Source organism: Petromyzon marinus, chromosome 37, assembly GCF_048934315.1.
Source record: "Petromyzon marinus isolate PM22_M1 ecotype Great Lakes invasive population chromosome 37, UKy_Petmar_22M1.pri1.0, whole genome shotgun sequence".
In the NCBI taxonomy this organism is placed as follows: domain Eukaryota; kingdom Metazoa; phylum Chordata; class Hyperoartia; order Petromyzontiformes; family Petromyzontidae; genus Petromyzon; species Petromyzon marinus.
The window spans coordinates 17,049,195-17,073,878 of NC_133703.1; the positions used below are offsets into that span (position 1 = coordinate 17,049,195).

At 56.7% G+C, this 24,684-nt stretch overlaps 1 protein-coding gene across 1 annotated transcript in view; it reads right to left on the reverse strand.

Annotated features, from left to right (window-relative positions):
* LOC116949677 (RNA binding protein fox-1 homolog 2-like) overlaps nucleotides 1-24,684 on the reverse strand; it is a 66,490-nt gene that overhangs the window by 18,791 nt on the left and 23,015 nt on the right. The window lies entirely within an intron of this gene.

Sequence of the window (24,684 nt, forward strand, 5' to 3'; positions counted from 1 at the left end):
AATCATGACTGGTGTTGGTCGTGAACAGGAATCAAACGCAGGTCTCTGGGTTCGTAGCACAGCGCGCTCACCGCTGCACTACCGCTCCCCACGCCGGAAACACACACGTGAACACACGCGTGTACACACACACACGTGAACATACACGTGAACACACGCGTGTACACACACACACACACGTGAACACACACGTGTAAACACACACGCGAACATACACACACGTGAACACACGCGTGTACACACACACACGTGAACATACACACACGTGAAGACACGCGTGTACACACACCCACGTGAACACACACACGTGAACACACGCGTGTGCACACACACGTGAACATACACACACGTGAACATACACGTGAACACACGCGTGTACACACACACACGTGAACACAGTCACGTGAACACACGCGTGTAAACACACACGTGAACATACACACACGTGAACATACACGTGAACACACGCGTGTACACACACACACACGTTAACACAGTCACGTGAACACACGCGTGTAAACACGCGCGTGCACACACACGTGAACACACGCGTGTACACACACACGTGAACATACGCACACGTGAAGACACGCTTGCACACACACACGTGAATACACACGCGTGAGCACACACACACACATGTGAACACACACGCGTGTACACACACGTGAACACACACATGTGAACACACACGCGTGTGTGACATGCCCCAGCGGGCAGTTAGTGAGTGAGGCCCGTCTTGTGTGGAGGTCCGTGGCTCTAACGCGGCAGGCCGCCCTGGTTAACCGCGCGGTGGAATTTCAACGAAACCAGGCGCCGTGTGCTTCACCCACGTGACGTCACCCGAAGAAGTTGTACGCTGCCAATTTACCACCTGTGAAACATTACACGAGTTACTTGCCATGTATTTGGAACAGTGACGATGATGAGAACCCCAACGTGGTTAGAAATCGGTTTGTTTCATTACCGGTAACCAGATCGACAACAAACCGGTAAAAAATGTCGGTTACCGGTTTGGCACGGCGGTGACTTAGCCCGCCGTGCGGTTTGTAAGTCCGCGCGTGCCAGTCGGCGCGTTTGTTGCTCGCGTTCAACCTGGAACCGGTTCTTGAGCCTCGGCAGCTTCAGATTCCCAAACCGGTTACCGATTCACAAGCCGAGCCCATACGACGCTCGGCCAGATTGCAGACAGGTTCCAGATCGCGACTTTCTTCCAATCAATCAGAGCCCTCGTAGCCCGTGCCACAGCAACCCGTGGCAGGTGCACATTGAGGCCAAGGTAGCACAGTGCCACCTCGCTGTGCTTTACCCGCCCATGCACTCCGCTCGTTGTTGTGAGCGTCGCTCCTCCGTCCTCTGTTGTTGCTGGAGGGCGACTGCCTCCAACTGCCCAGGAGCGTCCTTCACGAGCCTCCTCCACAGAGGCCGATCTTGACACCGCTGGTACCGGTCATCGGTAAGTCCACTCAGCTCCACGTCCTCCTGTAGCACGTCACTCCATCTCTTCTCTAGCCCGTGACGTGCCGGTTTTTAGCCCCCTCTGTCCGGCCAAGCATAGGCTGCTTGGGCATGCGGTGGCAGTGCACGCCGGCTACGTGACTCAGCCAACACAGCCTCGCCTACCGGAGGAGCTCGCCGATGAGACGGCGTTCCGGATCTCTCAAGGATCTGAGAGGTCCGGACCAATTCCAGCCTGATTCAACTCGGGATGGATCGTAGGCGGGGCCAGCCTAAATGTTTAAGACCCACGCAGACGTTCGTCTTTCAGAGTGGTCCGCGTTTCGCAAGCGTAGAGAAGGGGGGCATAACTGTGGCCGAGAAGACTCGGGACATCGTAAGGAGACGTTCATAGACAAAGATCCCCAGTATAGCCTGAACAGACTGTTGGGGAACTTGCTGTTAGCGAGCACCTATAATGACCGGAACGGCACACGAGGGGGTGTATGGCCAACACCACGCCTGGCCGCCTTTGTCTTCCTAGTGGCGATGTTCACACCGCACCAGGTACTCATTTGAGGCTAAGTGGACCTAGGGGAGGCCCAGGACCGGTTCAGATCATCGTCACCGGTGTTGGCCGTGAGCGGGAATCGAACCCGGGTGGTCGGGTTCATAGCGCAACGCGCTGACCGCTACACTGCCGCTCCCCGCGGACACGTACACACGGACACACACACACTCGTGTACACACACACACACACGGACACACACACTCGTGTACACACACACACGGACACACACACACGGACACACACACACAGACATGTACACACACAGACGGACACACGGGCACACACGGACACACACATGGACGGACACACGAACGGACACACACACGGACACACTCGGGCACACGGACACACACGGACACACACACACGGACACACACACACGGACACACACACAGACGGACACACACACACGGACACACACACACACGGACACAAACACACACGGACCCACACACGAACACACGGACACACACGCAGACGGACACACACACGGACACACACACGGACACTTAGACGGACACACAGGCGGACACACACGGACACACACAGACACACACACGGACACACTCACACGGACACACACAGACGGACACACACGGACACACACACACACACGGACACACAGACGGACACACACACACGGACACACACACACAGACGGACACATACACGGACACACACACACACACGGACACACACACGGACACACACACGGACGCACACACACGGACACACACACACGGACACACAGACGGACACACACAGACGGACACACACACACACAGACACACAGACGGACACACAGACGGACACACACACACACGGACACACACACACACACAGACGGACACACACGGACACACACACACACGGACACACACACACGGGCACACACACGGACACACACACGCGGGCACACACACACACACACAGACGGACACACACACACACGGACACACACACACACGGACACACACACACGGGCACACACACGGACACACACACGCGGGCACACACACGGACACACACACACGGACACACACACACGGACACACACACACACGGACACACACACACACGGACACACACACACACACGGACACACACACACACACGGACACACACACAGACACACACACGGACACACACATACGGACACACACACGGACACACACACACACACGGACACACACACACGGACACACACACACACGGACACACACACACACGGACACACACACACACACGGACACACACACACACATGGACACACACACAGACACACACACACACGGACACACACACACACGGACACACACACACGGACACACACACGGACACACACACACACATGGACACACACACACGCGGACACACACACGGACACACACACACACATGGACACACACACACACGGACACACACCGACGAACGAACCCCGAAGTCCGCGGTCCTCCGCCTCTCCCACGCGGGCAGGGGATGGAGGGGCGGGGCTCACCTGGGGGAGCGCGAGCAGCTTGATTGGCAGGGCGGAGAGGCCGAGTGGGGGGCCCAGGGACCCCCCGTGCAGACAGGCATCATCGCGGGGGGGGGGGGAGACGGGGTTGGGGAGAGGGGGGGGGGGGGCGACGGCCGCTGAGGTAGTGGACAGAGCCCCCTAGCTCGGGATCCTCGGCGAGAGGAGGGTGGGGGGGGGGGGTGTAGGGAGAGGGGGGGGGTGTCGTGGGGGGGGGGGTAATTAATTTAATCCACGTGAGGCCCCCCACGGAGGTCGCTCAAGGAGAGCCGCTTCACTCCCCCCCACCCCCACGTCGCCCCCCACCCACCTCGCATCCAGCGAAGCGAGACGAGCCCCCACAACCGCGAGACTCGCGTAACGGCGGGGGGTAACGGAGGCGGGTAACGGAGGGGGTAACGGCGGGGGGTAACGGCGGGGGGTAACGGCGGGGGGTAACGGAGGGGGGGTAACGGCGGGGGGGTAACGGCGGGGGGTAACGGCGGGGGGTAACGGCGGGGGGTAACGGAGGGGGTAACGGCGGGGGGTAACGGCGGGGGTAACGGCGGGGGTAACGGCGGGGGGTAACGGAGGGGGGTAACGGAGGGGGGTAACGGAGGGGGTAACGGCGGGGGGTAACGGCGGGGGGTTACTGGAGGGGTAACGGAGGGGGGTAACGGAGGGGTAACGGGCGGGGGGTTACTGGAGGGGTAACTGGAGGGGTAACGGAGGGGGGTAACGGCGGGGTAGAGGAGCGCGGTCAGTCCTCGCTGACACCGCGAGCGCGACTGAGGAGGGCGGCGCAGCTCGTGCCGATATATTTAGGTGCCCCCCCCCCCCCCACCACCACCACCATGCCTCCTCCCGCGGGGGGGGGGGGGGAAGGAGTAGAGCCAGGGGATCAAGTGTCTCCCGCGTGCGGGGGGCGGGGGGGGTCCACCCTCCCCACGACACCTGCTCCCCTTTGTCAGGGGAAGCTGACAGGAAGCTGACAGGGAGTCCGCGACCCCGCCCCTCCCCCGCAAAACCCCGCCCCTCCCCCTCAAAACCCCGCCCCTCCCCCGCGACCCCCGCGACTCCCCCGCGACCCCCGCCCCTCCCCCGCGACCCCCGCCCCTCCACCGCGACCCCCGCCCCTCCCCCGCGACTCCCGCCCCTCCCCCGCGACCCCCGCCCCTCCCCCGCGACCCCCGCCCCTCCCCCACGACCCCCGCCCCTCCCCCGCGACCCCCGCCCCTCCCCCGCGACCCCCGCCCCCTCCCCCGCGACTCCCGCCCCTCCCCCGCGACTCCCGCCCCTCCCCAGCCCCTCCCCCGCGACCCCCGCCCCAGCTGTTCCCTCCCACGGCGAGGAATCGTCTCAGATTCCACCCCCACCCAACCTCATCACCACTGACACCGTCCCATCACCACATCACCATCACTGTTACTATCACATCACTATCACTGTTACTATCACATCACCATCACTATCACCACATCACCATCACTATCACCACTGACACCGTCCCATCACCACATCACCATCACTATCACCACATCACCATCACTATCACCACTGACACCGTCCCATCACCACATCACCATCACTGTTACTATCACATCACCACATCACCATCACTGTTACTATCACATCAACACATCACCATCGCTATTACTATCACATCAACACATCACCATCACTGTTACCATCACATCACCATCGCTATTACTATCACATCACCATCACTATCACCACTGACACCGTCCCATCACCACATCACCATCACTGTTACCATCACATCACCATCACTATCACCACATCACCATCACTATCACCACTGACACCGTCCCATCACCACATCACCATCACTGTTACCATCACATCACCATCACTATCACCACATCACCATCACTATCACCACTGACACCGTCCCATCACCACATCACCATCACTGTTACCATCACATCACCATCGCTATTACTATCACATCACCATCACTATCACCACTGACACCGTCCCATCACCACATCACCATCACTGTTACTATCACATCACTATTACTGTTACCATCACATCACCACATCACCATCACTGTTACTATCACATCACCATCACTATCACCACATCACCATCACTATCACCACTGACACCGTCCCATCACCACATCACCATCACTGTTACCATCATATCAACACATCACCATCACTGTTACTATCACATCACCATCACTATCACCACTGACACCGTCCCATCACCACATCACCATCACTGTTACTATCACATCAACACATCACCATCACTGTTACTATCACATCACTATCACCACATCACCATCACTATCACCACATCACCATCGCTGTTACTATCACATCACCATCACTATCACCACATCACCATCACTATCACCACATCAACATCACTGTGACTATCACATCACCATATCACGATTACTGTTATTATCAAATCACCATCACTATCACTACCACCTCACCATTACCACATCACTATGGCGACTACATCACCATCACTATTACTATTCCATAACCATCACATCGCCATCACGATGACCAGCACCACATCACCACATCATCCGCACCACATCACCGTCACTAAAAAAAAATTACTAGTACATCCCTAAACTTAACATTTGTGAAGAAGAGCTTCATAGCTCACCGGATTTCTCCAGGATAAATAAAGGTTATTGATTCTGAAAATATTACCATTACATCACCATCACTGAACCACAACACCACGTGACCCCTACATCACCGCCCCTTCCCTCGACAACAGATGGCCCCGCCCCCGGGCCAAGGCGACCCCCCTCCCCCATCAGCTCCCTCCCCTACAGCCCCTCTCCCCCCCATCAGCCCCCTCCCCCAAAAGCTCCCTCCCCCATTAGCCCCTCCCTCCCCCAATCAGCCCCTCCCCCATCAGCTCCCTCCCCAATCAGCCCCTCCCTCACCTACAGCCCCTCCCTCATCCCATCAGCCCCCTCCCCCACCAGCTCCCTCCCCCATCATCCCCCTCCCTCCCCCCACCAGCCGCTCCCTCACCCACAGCCCCTCCCTCCGCCATCAGCCCTTTCCCCCATCAGCCCCCTCCCCAAAAGCTCCCTCCCCCAATCATCCCCCTCCCTTCGCTCCCTCCCTCCGCCCGGTGTCTCGAGACCCCCTCGCACCCCCACGCTGTCCGCGACCCCTGCGTCTCGACGCCTTCATCAGGCGCAGTGACCCCCCCTCCTCCTCCACCTCTTCCCCCAGCCCCTACCCGCTCTGACACCGAAGCCACGCGAACCCCAGGTTTGTGTGGGGTGTGTGTGCGGTGGTGAGTGTGGTGTGGGTGAATGTGGTGAGTGAGTGCGGTGGGTGTAGTGTGTGTGTGGTGTGTGTGAATGTGGTGAGTGAGTGCGGTGGTGAGTGTGGTGTGTGTGAATGTGGTGAGTGAGTGCGGTGGTGAGTGTGGTGTGTGTGAATGTGGTGAGTGAATGCGGTGAGTGTGGTGTGTGTGAATGTGGTGAGTGAATGCGGTGAGTGTGGTGTGTGTGAATGTGGTGAGTGAGTGCGGTGGTGAGTGTGGTGTGTGTGAATGTGGTGAGTGAATGCGGTGAGTGTGGTGTGTGTGAATGTGGTAAGTGAGTGCGGTGAGTGCAGTGTGTGGGAGAGCGTGGTGCGTGGGTGAACGTGGTGAGAGTGGTGTGGGTGAATGTGGTGAGTGAGTGCGGTGGTGAGTGTGGTGTGTGTGAATGTGGTGAGTGAGTGCGGTGGGTGTAGTGTGTGTGTGGTGTGTGTGAATGTGGTGAGTGAGTGCGGTGGGTGTAGTGTGTGTGTGGTGTGTGTGAATGTGGTGAGTGAGTGCGGTGGTGAGTGTGGTGTGTGTGAATGTGGTGAGTGAGTGCGGTGGTGAGTGTGGTGTGTGTGAATGTGGTGAGTGAGTGCGGTGAGTGCAGTGTGTGGGAGAGCGTGGTGCGTGGCTGAACGTGGCGAGAGTGTGGTTTTCACGTGAATACCAATTGTCCACGTGTCCCGCGCTCGCGCCGCTCGCATTGATTGGATTGTTCTCTGTTGGGGGTCAAACTAATTACAGACGGGGGGGGGGGGGGGGGGGGCGAGATAATCGAGGACGGGTTATAGAGATGAAATATAGATGCTAGGTATATAGACATGGCCTATCTACTGCTGGATGAAGGCTTCCCGGTGGACGTCACAATCTCTCAGGGGTCCCACTATGCCCCAATCTATCTCACTTATTGCAAAGGGTTCGCCTGTCTACAATCCAGCCTCGATGTAACCAGGATGGATTGTGTGAGGAGCTCACAGATCATTGAGAAATCTGGACACGGTCCCCCATCATCAGTGAAGCTCCGCTGGCAGTCGAGGCTGCGTTGCCTGGGTAGCGTTGCCCGCGTTCCCAGCCACAGCGTCCCGAAGCGGCTTCTGTCTGGCCGGGCAGAGGGGGCTAAACGGGCGCGGCACAGGCTGTTGAAGAGACGGAACTCACGCGGTCGAGAAGGATGTGGAGCCGAGTGGATCTGCTTGATGACCGGTCAACCAGCGGTGCCAAGATCGACCTCTGCGGAAGAGGAGGCTCGTGAAGGACGCTGCCGGGCAGTTGGAGGCAGTCGCCCTCCCACAACAACAACGGAGGGCGGAGGAGCGATCCTCACCACGCGAGGCTGCGTCAAGCGGGGACCCACGTCGAACAAGAAGGGTTCTTACCGATAAACACCTGCAGGCCATAGTAATAGGTTTTACCCTTTTAACTGGCACGCCTTTTGGCGTCATCTGGTCCAACACCAGTGGAGACTAGGCTCTAAGAAAAGCCGTCTCGGGTGTGGACCAATCAAATTCAAGGACAGTGCATATTATTATCAGAGTTGTCTCTTTTGTTTGCATTTTGACTGCTTGTGTTGTGGTTATTGCCAACATGATGCCTTGAATAAAGGTGTCAGTTTTTGTGCCAGTTAAAAGGGTAAAATCTATTACTATATCTTATTACTGGCAAAGGAGGTCTCATAATGTAACCTGCAGGCCGTTGACCAGCATTGATTTGCTGACGCAAAGCCTGACCGACTCTGCGAATGAGACGCCGATTTCAAAAGCCGGTCCAGAGTTTTGGTTGCGTTTTGAAGCCATGCGGCTGGCATGCGCACCTCCACAAGGCAGCGTGGCTGGTGGGATGTGTAACGAATATGTAGTTCACGTGGAGGGACGGATATGGGAAGGAGGCGGATTTGTCTGCCAATTCGGTTTTGTTCGTCAGATGCATGCGTGTTCACGCAGACAGAGAGACATGCTGTCGTGAGGCAGAGAGAGAGAGAGAGAGGTAGGGAAAGACTTGAAAGACTTTTGAGGCAAGTGCTGTTAGCGAGCACCTATGAAGGCGAGAACGGCACAACGAGTGTGGCTGCGTAGCCAGCGCCACGCCCGGCCGCCTTTGTCTCCCCAGTGGCGATGCTTACACACCGCACCAGGTACTCATTTAACGCTGAGTCCACCTAGGGGAGGGCCCAGGGCCGGTTCAGATAATCGTCACCGGTGTTGACCGTGAGCGGGAATCCAACATCGGGTCGCCGGGTTCGTAGCGCAGCGCGCCAACCCACGGCACTGCCGCTCACGGAGAGACAGACACGGGGCTGAGAGGATCAAGTCCACACGTTACCACGACACACAGTGGGGGGCAGGCGCCGGATTGCCCCCACCCGCGTCCTCCCTCCTCCCCCCAACCCGTGCCCCCCACGCGGGTCGCGATGTTTATTTGACAGAGGCCGCCCCGGGCCGCATGCCCAGTTGCGACCCCTATTAACTGGGGTCAATTAGCCGGAACCCCGGAGGGGAGGGGGGAGTGTGGGGTGTGGTAGGTGGGGGGATGATGCCCGCCCCCACTCTTGCACAACAGGGGCACGGACCCCGCAACCCCACTCACAGCGCCCCCCTCTCCCCTACAGCTCCTACTCATCTCCCTCCTCTCTCCTCGCCCCCCACCCCTCTCACCTCCATCTCGACTGCGGTGAAGGGGAGGTCGGTGGGAGGGGGGGGGGGCGACGGGAGGAGGGTGAATGCAGGGGTAGAGGTGGACGATGTAGGGGAGGGGTGGAGGGTGTAGGGGTGGGGGAGAGGGGGTGGAGGGTGTAGGGGATGTAGGGGAGGGGTGGAGGGTGTAGGGGTGGGGGAGAGGGGGGTGGAGGGTGTAGGGGATGTAGGGGAGGGGTGGAGGGTGTAGGGGAGGGAGAGAGGGGGTGGAGGGTGTAGGGGATGTAGGGGAGGGGTGGAGGGGGGAGCTCGCTGGAGCGCGGAGTGATGTGGATGTTAAAAGGTAGCGCCAGGTGCTAATGCGCGGTCACAAGCGATCACGGCTCTCCACTCACACAGCAGCCTGTGGGGGGAAAGTGCTCTTAGGGTGCACCTTTTAAGACCGGGACGCATGTATGTTGAACTTCTTTCGCGCCGTACGTAGCCAAACCGCGCTAATCGGAGGTGCGGGAACGGTACACCAGCGGGTGGGTGGGCAGAGCAGCACGCCCGGCCCCCTTTGTCTCCCCAGTGGTGGTGACAAAGACGAAGATCCCCCCGTATAGCCTGAACACACTGTTGGGGCAAGCGCTGTTAGCGAGCACTTATGAAGGCCGGCACGACACACGAGTGGGTGGGTGGCCAGCACCACGCCCGGCCGCCTTTGTTTCCCTAGTGGCGATGTTTACACACCGCACCAGGTACTAATTTGAGGCCGAGTCGACCTAGGGGAGGCCCAGGACCGGTTCAGATAATCGTCACCGGTGTTGGCCGTGAGCGGAAATCGAACCCGGGTCGCCAGGTTCGTAGCGCAGCGCGCCAACCGCTACACCACCGCTCCCCACAGACACGTGCCCTAAGACATCCAAACACGCACCCTTTACACACACCAAATTGCACACGCCTCTCCCGTCTCTCCTCTGTCCGCCTCCCCCTCTCGCCCGTACATCTTCCAATCTCGCATCTCCCGCATCTCTCCGTCTCTCCCCTCTCCCTTTCCCCGCCCCTCTCCTCCCCTCTCTCCCCTCTTTCTCCCGTCCCTCTGCCCTGACTCTCCCCTCTAGCTCCCATCTCTTTTCTCGCTCACCTCTCCCCCTCCTCTCTTCTCTCTCGGCCATCGACTGGCGTCTCGCCCCCCCCCTCCTGTCTTGGCACTCGCCCCCCTCCCCTTTTCTCTCTCCTGTAGTACTGTATGCTGAACCTCTTTCGTACCGTACGTAGCCAACCGTGCTAATCGGAGGTGCGGGGGACGGGCAACAAACTGCCCCCCCCCAACCCCGTCATTGTAAATAATTAACGAGACGGGGGAGCAGGCAATGGCTGCCGCGGGGCTGAGGGGAGAGAGAGGGAGGCAGGGGTAGGAATACAACAGAAAATGAGAGCGCCGCTATCGCTTGCCGTGTCCACGGGGCGGAGAGTGCGAGGAGTGAATGGCAGGGGAGAGACTCCTCCCTGCACGCTCCCCGCAGACCTCGCGCTCAAGGCACTCCACCGCACTCCCCTGCGCGTCCCAGACACCCTGCGCAAAGAAGGCACTCGGAGCACGCCTCAGACATCAGACTATCAGGGTTGAGCATTGACTCAGCACGGTTCCAGCACGCTTCCAGCACGGAGCCAGCACGGGTCCAGCACGGAGCCAGCACGGAGCCAGCACGGAGCCAGTACGGAGCCAGCACGGAGCCAGCACGGGTCCAGCACGGATCCAGCATTGCGTGCATCCCCAGCGCGGATCCGGCACGGGTGCGATATTGCAGGCGTGCGGCTGACGCGCGAGCCGAGCTACGTCCCGAGTCTCGTGCTGTTCGCTCGATGTTCTGCGTGTCGAACGTATTTCGAAAGCGACCGTAAGGCCAACCGCGCTAGTCGGAGGTGCGCGCTCTTTCGCTCCATTCCTCGGCCGAGTTTCACTTCCCCCCGAGAATCAATCTCCGCGATTGGCTGGAGGGTTCTCGCTCCCCGCGGCGCGACGGAAACCATCCGAAGTGTCTGGGAACATCGTGGCGCTGGGGCGCAGGGCGACTCGCCGACTCCACCACACCGGTGTCCCCCCCACCCCTAATCCGCGTCGTTCCCGCGGCATCGATTCCACGCGGAATCTCAGACCTCCGAAACGTCGCCAAACTCTCATTGATGGAAGCGGCCAAGAAGCCCAGTGCAAGGACCCCCGTGAAGCGAGGCCGCCCCGGGGTGAATGTCACCATAACCTCTATTGCTAGGAGGCAGACGTTACCCAGCTCTCACGGGGGGGGGGGGGGGGGGGCACTTTTTACAAACTCCACAACCTCCCCCTCCCCGTCCCCCAGCCCTGTCTGTCGTGCCTGAGCCGCGGGCCACGGATCGAGCAGGAGACCCAAGCGCAAAGGCCTCTCGCGCGAGACGCCGCGACTCCCCCGCGGCAGTGAGGGTCGCCTCGCCCCGCCGCGTCTCCCCCCCCCCCCCCCCGTGATTGATGGCTCCATTTGGTGCTGGCGGTGAGCTGGGCTTCGGGTACCCCCCCCCCTTCTACTCCTCTCCCATCCCCACTGGCCTCCCCCCCCCCCCACTTCTCATCCCCCTCTCATCCCTCCACTCTCACCCTCTCATCCCTTCACTCTCCCCTTCAGCCTCCACCTTTATCTTCCAGAATCACCCCCACCCCCGCACCTGCATCTCTCTCCATCTCTCCTCGCTCTCTCGGCCCCAAGCTTCTCCCCCGCCCGTCCCTCCTCCCCAGCGCCGCCTGAGCTGTCTGCAGTCTGCGTCAGCAAATCTGGGCCTCGTGTGAGCTATGGTGCGCGTGGTGCGCATTGTGGTGCAGCGTGGTGCAGTGTGGTGTATTGTGGTGTATTGTGGTGTATTGTGGTGTATTGTGGTGTAGTGTGGTGCAGTGTGGTGTAGTGTGGTGTATTGTGGTGCAGTGTGGTGTAGTGTGGTGTAGTGTGGTGTATTGTGGTGTATTGTTGTGTAGTGTGGTGTATTGTGGTGCAGTGTGGTGTATTGTGGTGTAGTGTGGTGTAGTGTGGTGTATTGTGGTGCAGCGTGGTGTGTCGTGGTGCAGTGTGGTGTATTGTGGTGTATTGTGGTGTAGTGTGGTGTATTGTGGTGTAGTGTGGTGCAGTGTGGTGTAGTGTGGTGTATTGTGGTGCAGTGTGGTGTAGTGTGGTGTAGTGTGGTGTAGTGTGGTGTATTGTGGTGTATTGTGGTGTAGTGTGGTGTAGTGTGGTGTATTGTGGTGCAGTGTGGTGTAGTGTGGTGTATTGTGGTGTATTGTGGTGTAGTGTGGTGTAGTGTGGTGTATTGTGGTGCTTGTGGTGCAGTGTGGTGTATTGTGGTGCAGTGTGGTGTATTGTGGTGTAGTGTGGTGTAGTGTGGTGTATTGTGGTGTAGTGTGGTGTAGTGTGGTGCATTGTGGTGCAGTGTGGTGTATTGTGGTGCAGTGTGGTGTATCGTGGTGCAGTGTAGTGTATTGTGGTGCAGTGTGGTGCAGTGTGGTGCAGTGTGGTGCATTGTGGTGTAGTGTGGTGCAGTGTGGTGTATTGTGGTGTAGTGTGGTGTATTGTGGTGTATTGTGGTGTATTGTGGTGCAGTGTGGTGTATTGTGGTGCAGTGTGGTGCAGTGTGGTGTATCGTGGTGCAGTGTGGTGTATTGTGGTGTAGTGTGGTGTATTGTGGTGGGCAGTGTGTCGTGGTGCAGTGTGGTGTATTGTGGTGCAGCGTGGTGTGTCGTGGTGCAGAGTGGTGCATTGTGGTGTATTGTGGTGTAGTGTGGTGTAGTGTGGTGCAGTGTGGTGTATTGTGGTGGTGCGGTGTGTCGTGGTGCAGTGTGGTGTATCGTGGTGCAGTGTGGTGTATTGTGGTGTATTGTGGTGTGTGTGGTGTAGTGTGGTGTAGTGTGGTGTATTGTGGTGTAATGTGGTGCAGTGTGGTGCAGTGTGTGTATTGTGGTGTATTGTGGTGCAGTGTGGTGTATTGTGGTGCAGTGTGGTGTATTGTGGTGCAGTGTGGTGCAGTGTGGTGTATTGTGGTGTAGTGTGGTGTATTGTGGTGCAGTGTGGTGTATTGTGGTGTATTGTGGTGCAGTGTGGTGCAGTGTGGTGTAGTGTGGTGTATTGTGGTGTAGTGTGGTGTATTGTGGTGCAGTGTGGTGTATTGTGGTGCAGTGTGGTGCAGTGTGGTGTATTGTGGTGTAGTGTGGTGTATTGTGGTGTATTGTGGTGCAGTGTGGTGTAGTGTGGTGCAGTGTGGTGTATTGTGGTGCAGTGTGGTGTATTGTGGGCAGTGTGGTGTATTGTGGTGCAGTGTGGTGTATTGTGGTGCAGTGTGTGTATTGTGGTGCAGTTTAGTGTATTGTGGTGTATGTGTGGTGTATTGTGGTGCAGTGTGGTGTATTGTGGTGCAGTGTGGTGCAGTGTGGTGTATTGTGGTGCAGTGTTGTGTATTGTGGTGCAGCGTGGTGTAGTGTGGTGTATTGTGGTGTATTGTGGTGCAGTGTAGTGCATTGTGGTGTAGTGTGGTGTATTGTGGTGCAGTGTGGTGTATTGTGGTGCAGCGTGGTGCGGTGTATTGTGGTGCAGTGTAGTGCAGTGTGGTGTATTGTTTTCCTGCGTGATGTATTGTGGTGCAGTGTTGTGTATTGTGGTGCAGTGTGGTGTATTGTGGTGAATTGTGGTGCAGTGTGGTGTATTGTGGTGCAGTGTGGTGCAGTGTGGTGGTGCGGTGTGTCGTGGTGCAGTGTGGTGTATTGTGGTGCAGTGTAGTGTATTGTGGTGCAGTGTGGTGTATCGTGGTGCAGTGTGGTGCATTGTGGTGCAGTGTGGTGTATTGTGGTGCAATGTGGTGTATTGTGGTGCAGTGTGGTGTATCGTGGTGCAGTGTGGTGCATTGTGGTGCAGTGTGGTGCATTGTGGTGCAGTGTGGTGTATTGTGGTGTATTGTGGTGCAGTGTTGTGTATTGTGGTGTATTGTGGTGCAGTGCGGTGTATTGTGGTGCACTGTGGTGTATCGTGGTGCAGTGTGGTGCATTGTGGTGCAGTGTGGTGTATTGTGGTGCAGTTTGGTGTATTGTGGTGTATCGTGGTGCAGTGTGGTGTATTGTGGTGCAGTGTGGTGTATTGTGGTGCAGTTTGGCGTAATATGGTGTAGTGTGGTGCGGTGCATTGTGGTGCAGTGCGGCGTATTGTGGTGCAGCGTGGTGTATTGTGGTGCAGTTTGGCGTCATGTGGTGTAGTGTGGTGCGGTGCATTGTGGTGCAGTGCGGCGTATTGTGGTGCATTGCGGTACAACGTGGTGCCGTGAATTGTGGTGATGTGGTGCCATGTATTGTGGTGCAATGTGGTGTATTGAGGTGTTACAGTTTGATGCATTGTGGTGCAGAGTGGGAGCAGTGTGGTCCGGTGCAGTTCGGTTAGGCGCACCGTGATACAGTGCGGAGCACGGTGGTGCTGTGATGTCGCTGTCCACGGTGCTGAAACTCCTCCGGCAGTCACCAGCGACTCGTCACCCCTCCTCCCTCCACTCATCCCCCAAACTGCCCCCTCTCACCAACCGACTTGAGTCGGGCAACAATCACGCGGCCACTTCCAACTCGGAGGCGCCACCAATGCTGGGAAGCCGCGCCTCAGCTCGGGTTTCAGCGAGAGCGGTATTGATTCAGGGCAGGGTCACTGCGTCTCAAGGCTCCTGATCGCGTGGGCGCTGCGCTACCACTCATGTGCCCCCTCCTGCACCCACACACCCCCTGTCTGTACCCACACACCCCCTCCTGCATCCACACACACCCCCTCACGTACCCATACATCTCCCTTACTGCACCCACATACACATCCTCCTGCACACACACACACACACCCTCCTGCACCCATACACCTCCCTTTCGGCACCTACACACACCCATTGCCGGCACCCACACACACCCCCTGCCTCCATTCACACACCCCCTGCCTACACACATGCACCCAGTGCCGGCACCCACACACACCCCCTGCTGCACCCATACATAACCCCTTGCCTGCACGCACACACTCCCTTCGGGACCCATACACACCCACGACTGCACACACGACAACAGCCATAATCCGCCAGTAAGTGGTGGTAACGTTACCAGGGGGCTTGTGCCAGGCTACGTGCACGTTAAAGCCAAGTAAAGTGTGGAAGGCTCACTGCTGGCAGGTCACGGGACAGACCCAGATGCCATTGGTTGATCGACAAGGATGACTGATAGCTGCGCCACCTGTGCTCCCTACTGTGCCAACTTGCTGTCATTTATCCGTCCGGCGCTCTGCTCGTTGTTGTGAGCGTTGCTCTTGAGCCCTCTGCTGCTGCTGGAGGGCGACTGCCTCCAACTGCCCAGTAGCTCTCTTCACGAGCCTCCTCCGTAGAAGCCGATCTTGACAGCGCTGGTACCAGTCTTTGGCAAATCCACTCAGCTCCACAACCCCCTGTACCGCATCAGTCCATCTCTTATCTAGCCCGTGCTGCGCACGTTTAGCCCCCTCTAACCGACCAAACAGAAGCTGCTCACTGATGGGACTGTGTCCAAATCTCTCAAGGATCTGTGAGCACCTCCGAATAGCACGGTTGGCTACGCACGTTGTGAAAGAAGTACAACATACATCGAATTCAGTCTCTGGCTAAACTCGGGATAGATCAAAGGCAGCCTCTCTCACCCCGCACCCTGCACCACCACCCTGCCCAGCCCCCCCCATCTGTAGAGGCGTTGCCCGTGCATGTGTGTATAGCTGTGTTTGTGCGTGTGCATGTGTGTGTTCACGTGTGTGTGTACACACTAGCAACCCCATCACAATTTCTACACTGTTCACTCACCACACAGAAGGTCACAACAGCATGCTCACCCCACCCACCTATCCGTTCACTCGCTAACACATCCACTCACTCACCTACTCGCTCACCCAGTCACTCATCCACTCGCTTTTGCACTCACTCACCCACGCATCCACTCACACATCCACTCACTCACCCACCCACTCTCAGACACACCTACTCATCCACCAATCCACTCACTCACCCACCCACTCACCACACCGCAGGTCACCTCACCGCTCCACTCTGGAGTCCCTCTCCGCCATCAGCGTCTCTCCCCCGAAGCCCGAAACACAATAATAACCGCGCTCACCTCAACACGCGTCTTACACTCTTAACCATTACAAAATTGACGGCGCTGTCTGTTACTGGTCGCTTGGCGCTTTGAGCCGTTAGTCTAAAACTTAGCAACTGGAAGAAAAAAACCCCATCACGACGAAGATAATGTGGGGGTGAAAGCACCGGAAGTAATTATTATAATAACGCAGGTGTGTGCGTTGATTGGGGTGGTGCTCTCTCGTGGGATACTGGGGCAGATTTCATAATCATGGGGGGCGGCGGGGGTCCGGGACCCCCATAAATCCCGACTGCTGGGGCCTCGATCCGAAATGGAATATGGGATCGCGCGCAATTTATTTATTTGCGAGTCGGGGAAAAAAAGAGACACCGAGGAGGAGGGGGGGGGGAGCAACTTCACGCCCCGAGCGACACGCTCCTGCTAATGGCGCTAATGGCGCTAATTGGCTGAAGCGCCGTGCCGCACTCTCCTATGCGGCCAACCGGGGCATGAGAGCACAGCACACAACACCCCCCACACTCTGCATACACACACAATACATCTACACACACAATACATCTACACACACAATACATCTACACACACAACACCCCCCACACTCTCCATACACACACAATACATCTACACACACAATACATCTACACACACAACACCCCCCACACTCTCCATACACACAATGCATCTACACACACAATACATCTACACACACAATACATCTACACACACACAAAACATCTACACACACAACACCCCCCATACTCTCCATACATACACAATACATCTACACACACTCCACACACACACACACTCTCCATACACACAATACATCTACACACACTCCACACACACACTCTCCATACACACAATACATCTACACACACTCCACACACACACACTCTCCATACACACAATACATCTACACACACAACACTCCCCACACTCTCCACACACACAATACATCTACACACACAATACATCTACACACACAATACATCTACACACACAACACCCCCACACTCTCTACACACACACAATACATCTACACACACAATACATCTACACACACAATACATCTACACACACACAATACATCTATACAGACAACACCCCCCACACTCTCTACACACATACACAATACATCTACACAGACAACACCCCCACACTCTCTACACACATACACAATACATCTACACACACTCTCTACACACGACACCCCACAGTACACACCACGCATCTCGGGGGCGATGATGAGAGGAGCTGCTTGATTTCTGCTGCGGGAAGTTTCTGAGCAAACAGTGCGAGCGGTGGTAAGAGGGGCGGGAGGGAGAGGGGGGAGGAAAGGGGGGGCAAGGGGGGGGGGGCAAGGGGGGGCTCATTTCTCAATCAATAAACGAGAGCAAACAGATCTCATATCCCAGTTCACGGCGACTATTCATCACGTAGCTAACCGAGCTCACCACACCACTCACTCACCTATCCCTCTCCTATCGCTCACCCCGCACCGTCGATCACCTCTTACCATCGCTCACCACTGCTCACCCTCCCACCCCAAACAACGCTCACCCCAGCGCCATCGCTCACCCTACGTCCATCTCTGGGGGGGGGGGGGGCTGATGAGGGTAGTGGAGGGGGGGGCTGATGAGGGTAGTGGAGGGGGGGGGAGGGAGTTTGGAGCTCCATCTCCTCGCCCCCCCTCCCTCTCTCATCGCCCCTCTCACCTCTCCCCCCGGTTCGAAAGCCCCTCCTCAGCAGTTTCTGTTCCCCATAACAAGAGGCAACGCCCCCCGGGGGACAGGCCACGCCCCTCATGAATATTCATCGCCCAATCCGCGCCCCCGCCCCACGTCTCATCAATATTCATGGCTCAGTCCGCCGTCGCAAAGACCCCCCCCACCCACCCACGCTGAAGATATTGAAAAAAAAACCGCGCGCGTGGAGAATAGAGGGTAAACTGGTACCCCCGCCAAGATAAAGATCACCCGTGTAGCCTCTTGAGGCTGTTGGGGTAAGTGCAGTTAGCGAGTACCAATGACGGGCGGGGATGATGTTACCAGCACCACGCCCGGCCGCCTTTGTTTCCCCGATGCCGAAGCGCTCGTTTAAGGTAGAGTCGATCTAGCGGAGAAGGATCGGTTCAGATTATTCCGCTGCTGTCGTAGCGCGCTGCGCTAAACCGCGACGCTACCGCTCACAAAAAAATAAGACAAAGACCCCCCCCCCCCGCCCCCCCATATAGCCTTTAACAGACTGTTAGGGCAAGTGCTGTTAGCGAGTAGCACCTATGGAGGCGGCAAATGCACACGAGGGGGTGGGTGGCCAGCACCACGCCCGACCGCCTTTGTCTCCCCAGTGGCGATGACTTTTACGCACCGCACGAGGTACACATTTGAGGCTGAGTCGACCTAAGGGAGGCCCAGGACCGGTTTAGATAATCGTCATTGGTGTTGACCGTGAGCGGGAATCGAACGCGGGTCGCCAGATTCGCATCGCAGTGCGCAAATCGCTACACTGCCACTACCCACACGCACACAGACACACGCAGACACACACGCACACACAGACAGAAACACAGACACACACACAACAAAGATATACACAGACGCAACGTCAAAGACACCCATACACACAGACACACACAGAAACACACAACAACAAAGACACACAGACACATAAAACACACACAGACACACACAGACGTACACAGACACACACAACAACAAAAACACACACACAGACACACACATACACACACAGACACACACACAACAACAAAGGCACAGACACACGAAGACACACACAGACACGCACACAACAAAGACACACAGACACACAAAGACACACACAAAGACACACACAACAATAACAAAGACATACAGACACACGAAGACACACACAAAGACACACACACAGACACACACACAGACACACATACACACACACAGAAACACAGACACACACACAACAAAGATATACACAGACGCAACAACAAAGACACATAAAGACACACACAAAGACACACACAACAACAACAAATACACACAGACACACGAAGACACACACAAAGACACACAGACACACACAAAGACAAAGATATACACAAAGACAAAGATACACACACAGACGCACACAGACGTACGCTCTCCACCGTAGATCTCACGCGCGACCTCATTTGCATTCCGCGTGGCGGCGCGTGTTATTTATTTATCTCTAAATTGTTTATGGGCTGCACTGGTGACATTTTAATTCTGTATTCTTGCTTTTCATTAATTATTAAATAAACACATGCAATGAATAATCAAGTAAATTTACACAGGAAAGAGGTGTGTGTGTGTGTGTGGTTTGGGGGGGGCTGTACGGGAAGGGATTCAGAATCCGAATATTTATTTACGCTGGGGGAATCCGATGAGCCATAAAGCTCTTTTTCACAGATGTCCAGGATTGGGAGCGGAGGAGGGAGGGGGAATTCTCGACCCCTGACGCAGGACCCCCCCCCCCTCTCGTTTCCCCCGCTAAGGTCAGGGTTCAATCATCCCAACCCCCCCCCCCCACTTCCCCTATCCGCCCCCCCCCCCAAACGAGGCATAGGACAGACGCCGATTTCTCATCTACGCCTAACGAGCGGGGGGCGCCATGGGGGGGGGGGGGGAGTCGCCATGGCAACACCGGCGGCCAAGTGGAGGAACTTCGCGACGGGGCTGGTGTGTCACGTGGTCCCCGGGGTTTTCAAGTCATTATCATCATCGTCATCATCACGGGCCGTGGTCTATTCACTGCTGAATGGGAAGCCTCACTCGACACACCACCGCCGTCCCCGCGATGCCGCGAGACATCTCGCTCCTGCGCCATAGCGGATCCCATCCAGAGCGGATTCCATCCAGAGCGGATCCCATCCAGAGCTGTCAACCCCCTCCCCCCGTATTCTTGTACAGGGAAATTGAGTTTGCAGGTCCATACGGCGTACAGCCCTTTCAATACGGGCACACAAAAAAAGTATATTCGTGTTTCTCTCTTGTGATGGGACTTTGTGGGATGAACGTTGAGATTCATAAGGGACACGGGGGTGAGCAATGAAGTCTGAATTGGTCTGTAATGAGGTAGGGGTACTGATAGGGGGTTGTGAAAAGTATGCCCATCGCCCCGACTCCGTGCTGAACGTCCTCTCGCCGCCTTGCTCCGTCAACAACCTTGACCACGGGGACGCCGTCCCATCCCATCTCCATCCCATCTCCATCCCACCTCCCCGTGACGCATCAACAGCCCCAGGCCCGCTCAATTTTGCTCACCCGTGCTGCGCTCGCGTCTCTGTCTTGCGAATGTTTCTCTCGTCCACGTGCTCCTCTTAGAAGTATTCCAACTTTGGGGGGGGGGGGGTAGGGGTGGGGGGGGTTAGTGAGGAGGGGGACGGTGAGGGTATGGCCTGTGGTGGGTGAGGGGGGGGGGGCTATGGGGTACAGGATACAGCCCCTCTACGCTTTTCTCTCCCCAATTGTCGCTCTCCACTCCCATCCACTCCCCGCTTGACTCTCTCCTCGATCCTCTTGACACGGACGCGGTCCCTTTAAACCGTCTCACCGACAGGGCCGCGAGTCGTGCACGGGTCCCATTTGGGTCCCCCCCCAAGCCCCCCCCCCCCCCTCCACAAAAAAAGCTTGAAAGGTTCTGCTGGCGCCGCGTAATTGACTCGTCACGGCGCGGGGTCCCCCGGGAAGGGGGGCGGGGGGGGTGCATGACTAATGAGACCCCCCCCCTCCCAGTCTCTCTCTCTCCGCGTGCTTGTGACGCATTCAACCGCATCAGCCAATAGACGCGCGAACCTGGGTGAAGCCCTAATCCTGACCCGGGCACGCGGAGTTCCCCCTTCACCACCCCGTACCCCCGTCGTGTGCAGGTGGGCGCGTGTACAGGTGCGCGCGTGTACAGGTGGGCGCGTGTCCAGGTGCGCGCGTGTACAGGTGAGCGCGTGTCCAGGTGGGCGCGTGTACAGGTGAGCGCGTGTCCAGGTGGGCGCGTGTACAGGTGAGCGCGTGTCCAGGTGGGCGCGTGTCCAGGTGCGCGCGTGTACAGGTGGGCGCGTATACATGTGGGCGCGTGTACAGGTGGGCGCGTATTCAGGTGTGTGGCTCGATTAATCAGGTAGAGGGGGTGCGTGGGAAGACCAGGGGGGTAAGAAGGATGTAGAAGGTAGAAGGGGTGTAAGAGGGGGAAGGGGCTGGGGGGTAATGGGGGAAAGAGGAGAACCGGGCGGTAAGGGGGTGGGGGCTGTGGGGTAAACTCCTCGGCCCACGTCACGTACCAGCCCCGCACCCCCCCTGATGTCCCGGCTGCCAGCTAATGAGACGGTGATGACCCAAAGCACAGACGCCATCGATTCATCTTCATCGCTCCCCCGCGACTCCCTCCCACCCGGGGGCACCCGCCGTGCATCCCCACTGGGGGGGGGAGGGGGTGAAGGGGGGGGGGTGAATAGAGAGTAATATTTATTTATTTACTTACCGATGGCACTGCCGCAAACGAATGACGATAGCGGGAGTGACGCCTACGCGCCGGGTCTCTTGGAGCGCCTACATTGCCGTCGCATCTCAAACACATTTGAGGGGGCACCCCCCCCCCCCCATTTGCAGCAGCTGCCCCTGTGCGGCACGGGGTGATTCGGCACGTGGCGACGAGTCCGCCAGGAGGGGGCGATGATCGCTGCTGCTGCTGCTGCGTGACATCCCAATTGAGTGGGATGATTTACATCACCACGTGATCTTGCACGTCCTGCTGCGAGTGAAGCGGCCCGCGCGGAGTAGTGTTGCTACTCTTGCAGCAGTCGCAGTGGTAACACTCTGTCACTGGGTATTAAGTGTTACTTCCTGATTGCTTATGCCTCAAAAGTACAGAAAGTGGCCATTATTATTCCCCACAAACTTTGCTTTTGTGACCAGGACTTTACGTGAAGGGACGACACAAATGCAAACCACGTGTTCTCATTGGAAATAGGTAAATTTCAAAATATCACTGTCCTGGTCACAAAAGCAAAGTTTGTGGGGAATAATAATAGCCACTTTCTGTACTTTTGAGGCATAAGCAATTAGCAAATAACACTTTACCACCCAGGAACAAAAATAAATAAATTTGTTACACAGTGTTGTTAATGGAGTGGATTACTAACTTTGTTTTTGTGTCCTGATCATAAAAGCAAAGTTTTTGGGGAATAATAATAGCCACTTTCTATACTTTTGAGGCATAAGCAATTAGCAAATAACACTTTACTACCCAGGAACAAAAATAAATAATTTTTTTACACAGTGTTGTTAATGGAGTGGATTACTAACTTTGTTTTTGTGTCCTGATCACAAAAGCAAAGTTTTTGGGGATTAATAATAATAATAATAGCCACTGTCTGTACTTTTGAGGCATGTGCAATTAAAAAATAACACTTTACTACTACCCAGGAACAAAAACGCATTTGTTTTGTTACACAGTGGTAATCAGCGTGGCCGTGTCGCTCACAGAGAGTCCGGCCTCGCGTGCGAGAAGACGGAATCGCGGAGAAAATCCCCTTCGCGCGTTTCGAAGGTGATGAAGCGTCACGGTCCCGTACAGACGGGTTCGTGAACACGCGCAACCCTGCCACACTGCCGTCTCGTGGCCACCTCGCAGTTCGGCAGGGTGTCGGGAGCTTTCGGCAAAATCTCGACGCGACCCGCCAACCCCCGTTTCCAAAGCAATGCATCACGAGGACAGGCGCCCCCCCCCACGCACCCCTCCCCTCAAACCAATTAGTCGAGGCAGGCGCCGGCTGCGTGGGAGGCGCAGACGGTGGTGGTGATGGTGGTGGGGGTGGTGGTGATGGTAGTGGTGACGGACGGGCAACTCTGTCGTGGACAGTGCTGTGGGGGGAGGTCCAATTTCGATTGGCTCCTCCCCTTATGGCATCTGTGTCCACCACAGGGGCTAAACGGGGGCTCTGGACGGGTGCGAGGGGCTGTAATCCCTCCACCTTCAATTAATTACCACTAAACTACGACTGAAATATATAACTATTAAGCTTGTGCCAGAGGCCCCGGGGGGGCCAGGCGTCTATGACGTCTCCTGGCCAAACCCCAATTGGCGGAGCCAGGAGATTGAATATTTACCCTCAGGGCTCCTCCAGAAACAACGAAAAACCACTATGGGTGGCCACGTGGAATGTTCGAACGCTCACTGCGGAGGCGAGGCTGCCACTCCTCTGTCGGGAGCTGGACCGGTACCGCCTGGATCTATGTGGCATTCAGGAGGTCCGGTGGACCAGTTCTGGCTCCTGCCACCATGAGGGGTGGACAGTCCTCTACTCGGAGCAGGAGACTGCCAAACAACAGGGTGTGGCTCTTCTTTTGAACAAAAGAATGAAGGGGGCGTGGGAGCGTGGCGGTGAGGTGTGGGAAGCTGTAAGCCCCAGGCTATTTTGGGCTCGCCTTCCCATCAACCGGAGGCGAGGAATGGTGGTCGTGGTTACTTATGCCCCCACCGAAGATGAACATCCGTGGAGGGATGCAGGCAAAGCCGATGAGTCAGATGCCTTCTATGACCTCTTGTCACAGGTGCTGGCTAAAGTGGCCCCTCAGGATAGAGTCATCATGTTGGGTGACTTCAATGCCCGAGTTGGTCATGATGCTGCCACCTGGTCTGGAGTGATTGGAGGGCATGGGCCAGATCAGCTCAATAACAACGGTAGGAGGCTGCTAGATTTTTGTGCAGCCCATGGGCTTGTAATTACCAACACGCTGTTCCGGCATCGGCGCATCCACACAACATCATAGATGCATGCCGGGTCCAAGCAAGAACAGCTGCTGGACTACATAGTGACGGACCAGCGGATGCGAGCCCATGTCCTTGACACCAGGACCTACCGTGGAGCTGATCTGCCCTCTGACTATCGACTAGTAATCTGTAAGATGCGCCTGCCATTCTTCCACTCCGGTGGTGGGTGTACACCCAGGACCCAATTCCAACCTAAAGTGGCCTGGTCTCAGTTATCTGATGAAAGTTGCAAGCGAGAATTTCATCATCGCTTGTGGCTGGGATTGGCATCGTCTCCGACTCCTCCTGACGTCGAGGGTAAATGGGCGA